At 38.5% G+C, this 10,484-nt stretch overlaps 1 pseudogene; it reads left to right on the forward strand.

Annotated features, from left to right (window-relative positions):
• The first annotated feature begins 1,568 nt into the window (after window positions 1-1,568).
• LOC130868481 (60S ribosomal protein L10-like) lies at window positions 1,569-9,629 on the forward strand (annotated as a pseudogene).
• Window positions 9,630-10,484: the final 855 nt, after the last annotated feature.

The raw sequence follows: 10,484 nt of genomic DNA on the forward strand, positions 1-10,484 counted from the left end.
TGCTTATCATTTGTTAGCTATATCTAGTTTCTCCTCATGTCAGTCATTTTCTATTGATATCATGTTTAAAGAAACTTAAATTGTTCAATACATATAATTATCCATGCATTCTGTGACCTGTTTAATGTACTTGAACTTCACCAGCAACACTCACCTTCCACCGTATCATGCAGAAGTTGGTTTACCTACAGGTCACTGAAATACCATTATACTTTCCCCCAAATAATTGGCTCTTAACCATGTGCCAGATGTTCTTAGGGAAAGATGATGTCGCAGCTCAGCTGGATTTATGTCCAGGTTCCAAGTCAGTATATTAGTGTATTTGTGCTGTTGTAACAAAATACCAGACTGAATGGTTTTAACAACAGAAATAGTTTTGGAGGCAGGCCACATGTCCACAATCAAAGTGTTGATATGTTTGTGTACTTTTCAGAAGCCTCTCTTTGACTTGGCTTTCCATGGTCTTCCACCTGTATGTATGTACTTGGTGTTCCTTTGTGTGTTCAGATTTTCTCTTCATATGATCATAGTCAGATTGTATTAGGGCCTATTCAATGGCCTTGTTTTAACCAAATCACTTCCTTAAAAGCCCTAGCTCCAATATAGTCACAGCCTGAGGTATTGGGGATTAGAGCTTCAATATGGATGGAGGAGGCACATAATTGTAGTGACAAAACTAGTCACCGTCTTCCAATCCACAGGCTTTTGCTGAGACTGTTTCCATGTGTGTTATGTGGCAGGGCCTGTTTTTTTCTTTGTTATTATTACCTTTTTGAGATAGGATTTCACTATATAGCCCTGCTTACTATGCAGACCAGGCTGGCCTCAAACTCACAGAGATCCACCTGCTTCTGCCTCCGAAGTGGTGAGATTAAAGGTGTGCACTGTCACTTCTGGCAGGGCAGGATTCTTATGGCAAATCTAAGGGTGTAATTTAGAATTATTTCTACTTCTGCTGTGAAATCAGGTGCAGCTTCCTTTGCTCCATTCTTGGGGTAAGAACAAGTAAGTGCATATTAATATAAGTTGTTTTGACATTCAGAGAACTTATAAGTTTGGAGGCTTATAGGAATTCCACAAGTGTTGATATGTCATTGCCTATCATGAAGGGCTATATCTGGGTCAGGCTCCAACTGTTTTAAATTGTTCTAAAGACCCTATTTGTTCGTGATACAAGTCTTTACCCAGCTGTGAGTTCTAACACTGTCCATCTTGATTCAAGGAATCTGCCTGGCCCAGGTTGCTAAACCCTTACCATCTTTCCAGGCTGATTCATTTCCTTTTCTTGTCTTCTGGAAGAGTGACCCTTCGGCTCTTCTAGTCCACTTGACTCACCATTCCTTTGTGAATGCCATTCTTTAAAAGGAAACTCACTTTGCTCCAGCAGTCACACTACTGAGTATGTAAGCAGAGAGAATGAAATTATCAGGCTGCAGAGACATTTGCACTCCCATGTTCATTGCAGCAGTATTGTCAATAACTAACCAATAGGAACAGCCAAAGTGTATGTCAGTGATGAATGTATCAATAAAGTATAGTACATTTGTACAATGGGATGCTATTCAGCCATGCATAGGAATGATTTTGTGACAAAATTGGATGGAACTGGAGATTATGTTAAGTGAGTGAAACTGTGAAGCTGTATGACTTCTACTATGTGGGATCTGATGACAACTGATCTTGTGCAGGTTGACAGTAGAGTACTTGTTACCAAAGTTTGGGGAGGGATGGCTGAATGAGGAAAGGCTGAACAAGTGTCACTAAGTTATAGTTACTTAGAAGAAAGTTCTGCTGTGCTATTACATAGTAAGGGTGTCTATAGATCATCATTAATGTACTATACATAAAAATATTAGAAAATATTTTGTTAAGTTTTTAATATGAAGAAGTAATAATGAGGAAAAAGATGAACATGATTTAAATTTATATAATGTGTACATGTACTGAAATATCATGGTATCCCATTAATATGTACAAATTTTGTTTTTATGGATCACTTAAAATAAATTTAAATAAATGAAAAATAATAACGCATGCTGTCTTTCTTTTTTTAAGAAAAGGTCTTACTCTGGAGCTCAGGCTATCCTTGCATCACTACATAGCTTAGAGTGACCTCAAACTCACAACAATCTTTCTACCGAGCCTTCCTGGCAGTTTGATGCCTAAGCTGGTACCTGTTTCTCACATAGCTGTCCTGTGGACCAGTGTCTAATCCACCAGGCATGTTGTTGCCATTGTAATTGCCTTAGCACGATTAGAAAACATGTTTTGTACCCACAAATACTGCATCTCCCTACTAAGATTATGTGGATGATAGTCATGCTTGAAAATAATATATTCTCGGATAAAGAAAATATGGTACATTTGCTCAATGGACTATTACTCAGATGTTAAAAACAATCACATCATGAAATTCTCAGGCAAATGAGTGGAACTAGGAAAAAATCATCCTGAGTGAGATAACCCAGACCCAGAAAGACAAACATTTACTCACTCATAAGTGGATAATAGCTGCAAAGTAAAGGATAACCAACCATACTACAATCCACAGCCCCAGAGAGGCTAGATTAGTGACTACCCAAGTTGTTATCAGAGAGCCTTCATCCAGTAATTGATGAAAACAGATGCAGAGACTCAGCCAGCCACTGGACTGAACTCAGGGAATCCTGCTGAAGAGAGGGAGGAAGGACTGTATCAGTCAGGCCAGGGAACCTACATGGGACCCATGTAGACCATCTACATATGTGTGATAGTTGTGGAGCTTGTGGGACTCCTAGCAGTGGGATCAGGGAATGTCCCTAACGCCTTGGCTAACTTTTGGGACCCTAGTCCTCATTCTGGGTTGCCTTGCCCAACCTTAATAAAAGGGGAGGAGTTTAGTCCTACTTCAGTTTGATAGGCCATGCTTTGTTGATACCCATAGGAGGTCTGCCCCTTTCTGAACAGAAACAGGAGTGGATTGGGAGGGAAGGTGGGAGGAGGGGGTGGGAGGAGAGAAGGAGGGGAAATTTTGGTCGAGGTGTAAAATAAATAAATTTAACTAGTAAAAAAAGAAACAAAAAAGAAAAATAATTTTTTCTCTCTTTTCTTTTGGTGTCCTACCTAAGGTCCTCTTGTCACTATGCGCCATAGCCATCCAGCCTGGTGTTACTTGTATTTTAAGAACAATACTTAGAGACTCACTTCTGCCAGAGCATCGGACTTGGGACAGAAGGCACAAGTTAATGAATTCCCACTTCGTGTTCACGTGGTGTCAAATAAATGTGAGGAACTCTCCTCTAAAGCCCTGGAGGGCCACTTGTACTTATGCCAACAAATATGTGGAAAAGAGTTGTGGCAAGGATGGCTTTCATATTTAAGTGAGGCGCCACCTTTTACATGTCATTTTCACCAACAAGTTGTCCTGTGCTGAGTTTAACAGGCTCCACACAGGTATGTGTATGCCTTTTGGCAGCTCCAGGACTCGTTGGCAAGGTCATCATGTCTATCCACACCAAGCCACAGATTAAGGAACCTGGGATCGACGCTATGTGGAGAGCTAAGTTCAAGCTCCCTGGCCACCAGGAGATCCACATCTCAAAGATGTGGGCCTTCACCAAGTTTAATGCAGATGGATGAAAAGACAGAGTAGCTGAGAAGTGGCTCACTCCTGATGGCTGTGTTGTCAAATATATCCTCAATTGCAGTACTCTGGACAAGTAGCCAGTCCTACACTCTTGAGGTCTAAATCTTACATCCAGTCAAAAACAAAAAGAAATAATTTATTCTGCATAAGCTATAGAAGACTCCTGCCTAACCTTTCTTGTCTCGAGGTAGTCATTTCCCACGGGAATTTGAGCTTAGCAATAATACCTTCTGCTTTAGACCTTTCATGAACACATTGTCTATCTTTTTAAAGATTCACCATATTTTTAATTATGTATATGTGTGCCTTGTTGTGTAGGTATGTGCTCATGAGTGTGACCACGGAGTTCAGAAGAAGGCTTCAAATCTTCTGGAGCTGGAGAGAGGCAGATGTGAGCTGTCCAGTGTTGTCTTGAGAACCGATCTTAGGTCTCCTTCAAGAACAGTACATGCTTGTATTCACTGAGCCATCTCTTTAGCCTCCAACTCTGTTTTAATAACTTTAAATCTGCAGAAACAAGGGTGATTTGTATATATGCACAGAACACTTTGACATCACAGGCAATGACTGTATTCATAATAGCTAACGATCTTTTTAAGTGGTGATCAAAGTCGATAGTTATTCAGCTGTCAGTCTATTTGTTGTATATTGCATAGTTTGATGAATAGACCGGAAGTAATTTTCTGCAAGTTCCTTCTTAAATGATAACCTCTGTAGTAGATATAACTTGGAAAAAAAGCCTTCGGAGGTGCCTAGTACCAAGCCTAGGGCCTAATGACACGGTAGGCTAGTGATCTACCAACCTATAGGCCAACCCCTATAACCTGCTTTTTAAAACTAAAACCACACAGGTTTGTTTATAGCGCTCCTTCATATCTGTTATTATTTGAATCTGAAATAACCTTTATAAAGGCAATTTTAAAAATTAACTTATTTCTATAGCTTTCATACAAATAAATACTATATGTTGAAAAAAATATCCCCATCCATGTCCTCATCCCACCTTTGCCCACCTGTTAGGTGATATTTTGTTTGTGTTCTGACAAAGCTTGCCTGGCGATCAGAGGTTGGAGCTAGTTAACCATAAAAGCTGAGCACTCATGGCTCATGCCTTTAGTCCCAGCACTCAGGAGTTGGAGACAGGAAGTGAAAAGGTGGGGTGTAGACAGGACCTCAGCCCTTTTGGACTGAGGAATGAGAAAGGATGGAAGCAACTGGTGGCTGCTCCTCTGCTTCTTTGATTTTTCAGGTTTTACCCCGATATCTGACTCTTGGTTTTTATTGATTAAGATTGATTAGATTTACACTTCACCCAGTCATCCTCCTGTCAGTCATTTCCACTTCTGTTTTCCTGTCATATATACTTGATTTTACATGCCTGCATTTTGAATGCTTGTTCCCCAAGTGGAGGTGCTCTTTTGAGGGGCAATGGAAGCCTTAGGAGGTGGAGTCTAGCTAGTGACAACAGGTTGCTGGGCAGGCCTTTCAAGATTATGTGTAGCCTAGCTTCTAGTCACAGCTGCTTTGTGTTTTTCTGATTTCCTGGGATGTGAGGAATCACTACAACATACTCCCATAACCATGAATTCTGCCATACCTTCTTTATCACAGTATACTACTGGGGATTGAACCCAGGACCTTGCCATGTAGTAGGCTAGTGATTTATTAGTGAGCTGTAGCCTCGAGCCTACAGTTGATTATAAACATAGGAAGGAATGTGACGTCACATTCATTGACTGTTAACTATCAGTGACAGCAGTAGCAATCCCTGAGTCTATCTAGCAAGTGCTTTCTTTTCAGGCCATACTTACCTTGTAGAGTTGCACGGATAGAGACTCACTGGGAGATCTTAGCCACCAGGCAATGGAGCTACATTCTTGGTGAGTCCAAATTCTGTAAGATTGGGTGAAATTATAATTTATCCCATTAAGCCCTTACAAATTGTGGCCTAAAAGTTTAATGATATAATTGCGGTAGTTCTTTCTCCATCCCCGAGGGATGAACTGTAAGGCTGCGGTGGATGGCTGTAAACTGGGATAGTACCAAACCACGAACTCTAGTCAAGCTTTCTTCATGCTGTGCCCGTAGTTTTTGCAGTTTGAGGTGTGACTGCAAAACCAACACAAATTTCTTTCTCCTTCTTTGCGATTTCATGGGTGGAGATTCATTCTTACCGCGGGTTTTAGCAGCTTCAGAATACTTCATTGTTGTTTTCTTAAGCCAGAACTTCTGCTTTTTCACTTAAAGGAAGCACTTTATCACTTTTCTTTGGCATAGCCAAAGTGAAAGTATCTCTACTCTAGTACTTAGGAACGATTATTAAGTAAAATAAGTGTTAATCAAAATTGAGCACTCTGATACTGGTTATGAATATAATTACTAGTGACTAAATTAGTGGTTGGTATATGCAGCATGGAAACACTGAACAAAGCAATGATTCACTTCTTAGAAAAGCAAAGTAAAATGGCATGAGTTTATCACAATATTTATAACTTCACATTTATTTTTATTTTAATGTATTTTTAACATTTTATCTTACATTCCATCCATAGTTCTCCCTCCACCCAACCCCTTCTCCTGCCCCCCCCCCATTTTCCCCCAGTCCATCTCCCATCCACCTCTTCCAATGGGTAAGGGTTAACTGCAATTTTCAGTTCTTTTTTTTCTTATATTTATGTGTGTCGTACTGCAGTATAGTACCGAGGGTTGAAAACAGTGCCCTGTGCATAGTAGGAAAGCTATTTACCATTGACCCATAGCCTAGAACAAATATAAAAGTTTGTGTTATGGAGTCTCAATTTTACTTCATTACCCTTTGTTTGTATCCTTATGCTAATTTTAATTACTGGGATTTTGTAATACATCTTGGTATCAGAAAGTGAGTTCTCTTACTTTGCTATTCCTTTTCTTCATTGTCTAGCCTTGTAATTCGTTATGAATTTTAGGACTCAGAAGAGGCATTGGGATTTTGATAGAGATTCCAATGAAGCCATAGGTCACTTTGGGTAATAGTGACATCTTACTATTAAGTTTTCCAATCTATGGACATGGAGAATCTTCCCACTTACTTGTCTTCTTTGCCTTTTTTTGATATAATGTTTTGTGATTTCCATGCCATAAGCTTTTATCTCCTGGGTTCAGTTTACATTTAAACATTGAAATCCTTTTATAATATTCTAAATGGATTTTTCTTGATTTTCTTTTAATTCGTTCATTGCTCGTGTGTAAAAATGCCAGGATTTTGTGTGTTTACTTTATATTCTGCAATTTTGCTGGATTCATTTAATAATTTTCATTTTGAGTATAAGTTCATTAGGATTTTTCCATATACAAGGTCATGTCATCAATGACAGGGACCATTTTCCATTCCTTTCCAATTTGGATAACTTCTTTCTCAAAGTGGCTGGAACTCCATGCCAATGTTGAATGAAAGTGGTGAAATCAAATATAATTTATTGTTACTGGTATTAGGAAAAATCATTCCATATTCCATCATTGGGTATCATTTATAAAATTTACGTCTTTATCTTACTTAGCATTTGTTTCTATTTTTGGAAAATTATTTCTTTTATGCGTATTAATGTTTTATGTGCATGTATGTATGTGCACTATGTGGATTCACAGTGATCAAGGAGACCAGAAGAAGGCATCAAATCCCCTGGAACTGGAGTTACACATGGCTATGGGCTGCCATGTCGGTGCTGAGAACTGAACCAGGTCCTCTGCGAAAGTACCAAGTGCTCTTAACCACCGAGCCGTATCTCTAGCCTCTCAGTTAACAGTTTTTAAAGTATATTTGGCCAGATATAATCACTCAATTTTTCTTTGTGTGATAAATGGCCAGTCTCTCAGTTAATATTTTTAAAAGTTTACTTGACCCATTATAACCACTTGATTTTTCTTTGCATGATAAATGGTTTTTAACCTTTTATTTTCAAACTCTTTTTATCTTTAAGTCTATATTTTCTATGGAGTTTTAGCAATATATAGCTTTTAGTTGGATTGTTTAATCCAATTGTGCTTAATATTATTATATAGTTGATTTTATACCTATCATTTTATTTGTTATTTTCCATAAATATCATTCTGGCTTATCTGCTCCATTTGCCCACTATTTAAAAATATATTAAGGCAGTGGTTCTCAACCTTTCTAATGCTTTACTGACCCTTTAGTACAGTTTCTTATGTTGTGAAGACTCCCAGCATAAAATTATTTTCATTACTACATCATGTCTGTTAATTTTGCTACTGTTATGAATCATAATGTAAATATCTCTGTTTTCTGATGGTCTTATGTGACCACTGTGAAAAAGTCTTTCTACCCCCAAAGGGGTCATGACCCACAGGTTGAGAACATCTGCATTAAGGGAACATTTTTCTAATGGTATACTTGAATTACTTCAATTATTTTATATTACTTTTAGTTATTTCCTTACTGGTTAATATACATGTTCCTTAACAAATGATAAATTCATGATCAGTTGAAAATGTCATAAATAGAAAATAAATTTAATATATCTAAGTTACCAAACAGCATAGCTTAACAACTCAGCACACTGTAAAGCGATTATGTGGTTAATGGGAACTTCCTGTGGTTCATTGCCACTACCCAGCATAGCAAGGTCATATTATATTGCATATTGCTATCCTGGAAAAAGATAAAAATTCAATATTTGGTTTCTACTGAATGCATATCACTTTTTCATCATTGTAAATTTAAAAATTGTAAGTCAGCTCATCAGAAGTTGGGAATCATCCATATATTTTCACTTGCCAGAATCTACTTTATATCCTACTAGATAAGGAGAAAAAAACCCAAAGTGTTTCCTGCTCTCACACACTCCCCACAACACTGCTGGTATCAGATATGTGGGATTTCGCCTCACACACCAAGCAACCAATTTTCCAGGGTGTGAGTGCCAGCTGAGTGTCTGATTTGATTCAATTCTGACCTGTTGTACCTGAAAATAGCATTTGATCCTACAGGTCAAGTGCTTCGTTCTCCATCACTGACCACCATTACCACTTTGCAATGCCAGTTGCAGTCTCCAGACTGTTTTACCCATTTCTGACCAACTAGCTTGAAATTGAGAGCTCCTAAGATCACTTCCTTAGGCTTGATTAAGTTGCCACGTAGCTCAGTACTTGGATAAATACTTGTTTATTGGTTTATTGTAAAGTCAAAGATGCGGATAACAGCCAGATGGAAAAGATGCATGGAGTCATGTATTTATGAAGTGTACAGCTTCTGTGACCTTTTTCTAGGTCCTCTTTGCTTCAGGAAGCTCACTTGTTCAACAATCTTGAAATGCTCAGAGTCCTGCCTGTCTGAGGGGTTATGAAGGCTTCAGTACATAGGAATGGCTCATTACATCACTGGCTATTGATGATGATCTAATTTTTTTTCAATTATAAACTGATTGGCCCAGTATCTCAGGCTCTTCTTATTAACTAATTCTTATAACTTATATTAGCCCATAATTATGTTGTCTATGTTGGCCATGTGACTTGGTACCTTTTTCGGTGAAGCAGTTTCATCTTGCTTCCTCTGAGGCTGGGTCAGGACTGCAGACTGAAACTTCCATCTTCCCAGAATTCTCATTGCCCTGCCTATACTTCCTGCCTGGCTATTGGCCAATCAGCATTTATTTAAAATATAAGTGACATGGAACAGACCATTGTCCCACAATACTTCCCCCGCCCCCCTTTTTAAGAACTCTGAATCGAATCTCCTTTGTTTAGCTATTCTGTTGACCATTATCCATAACAACTTGTAACCAACATTCTAAACAAAGGCAAACATCCATAATCCATTTTTTGGGGGGGAATATGGGCATAGTTTTTCAGGCTACTTCCTACTGATTGGGGGTGCTCATAATCTTATGGGGACCTAAAAAAATTGAATTTTGGTCAAGTCTTGAATATTCTGTGAGGCTTGATTATCTCAGCCAGCAATCTTGAAACTGTTCTGGATACAGAACTCAGAGGAAACTCCAACAGAGGTCCTCTGAAATGCTGGATCATCTGGACCATCTTCTCCTATTGGAGATTCTTCAGGGGGTCTTCTTTGATCAAACCTGATTTTTCTTAACCTGGAATGAGTCCATAGCCTTGCATTTCTGTGGAAACAAAAGCAAAACCTCTTCTCCAAAGTAATATACCTTTTGACTTCAATTTTGAAGTCAAGATATTTTCAAAATACCTATCTTGGATTAATTCAGCAGCATTTATAAACAAATATCTTTTAGCAGCTGTTACTCCTTCCTCAGCATTTAAACAACTCAAAGAAAACATAATAACGTACAGTATCCAGATTATCTGTATGTTTTCCATGGCTTTATTTTAAACTCTATTTTTTGATTTTTATTTTTGGCTTTTTGAAACAGGGTTTCTTTGTGTATCTTTGGCTGTCCTAGAATTAACTCTGAAGACCAGGTTGTCCTTGAACTCACAGAGATCTGCCTGCCTCTGCCTCCCAAGTGCTGGGATTAAAGGTATGTGCCACTACACCTTGATCTCACAGAAATTCGTCTGCCTCCAACATGTTGGGATTAAAGATGTTTGTCACCACACCCAACTATTCTCTTTCTTTTTATTTTTAAGGATTTTTTCTTTTTTCTCCCAAGCCTACAAATATAAACACACTGTAAACCATTTAGAGGTTTTCTTCATCTGAATCTATCTTTACTATATATCTCTCCTTCTCTGACCACATGAGTCTTTAATTTGCTAAGTGATATGGCTAGGATTAAAGCCGTGGCTTTAATGGCTGGATCCAGGCCATTGCTTAGCTTTCTGAGATTCCAGCCTCATGGCAGAGGTACTGGCTGGAGCCATGTTTATTACCACAACTCTATGA

The sequence above is a fragment of the Chionomys nivalis genome, chromosome X (assembly GCF_950005125.1).
Source record: "Chionomys nivalis chromosome X, mChiNiv1.1, whole genome shotgun sequence".
Classification (NCBI taxonomy): Eukaryota; Metazoa; Chordata; class Mammalia; order Rodentia; family Cricetidae; genus Chionomys; species Chionomys nivalis.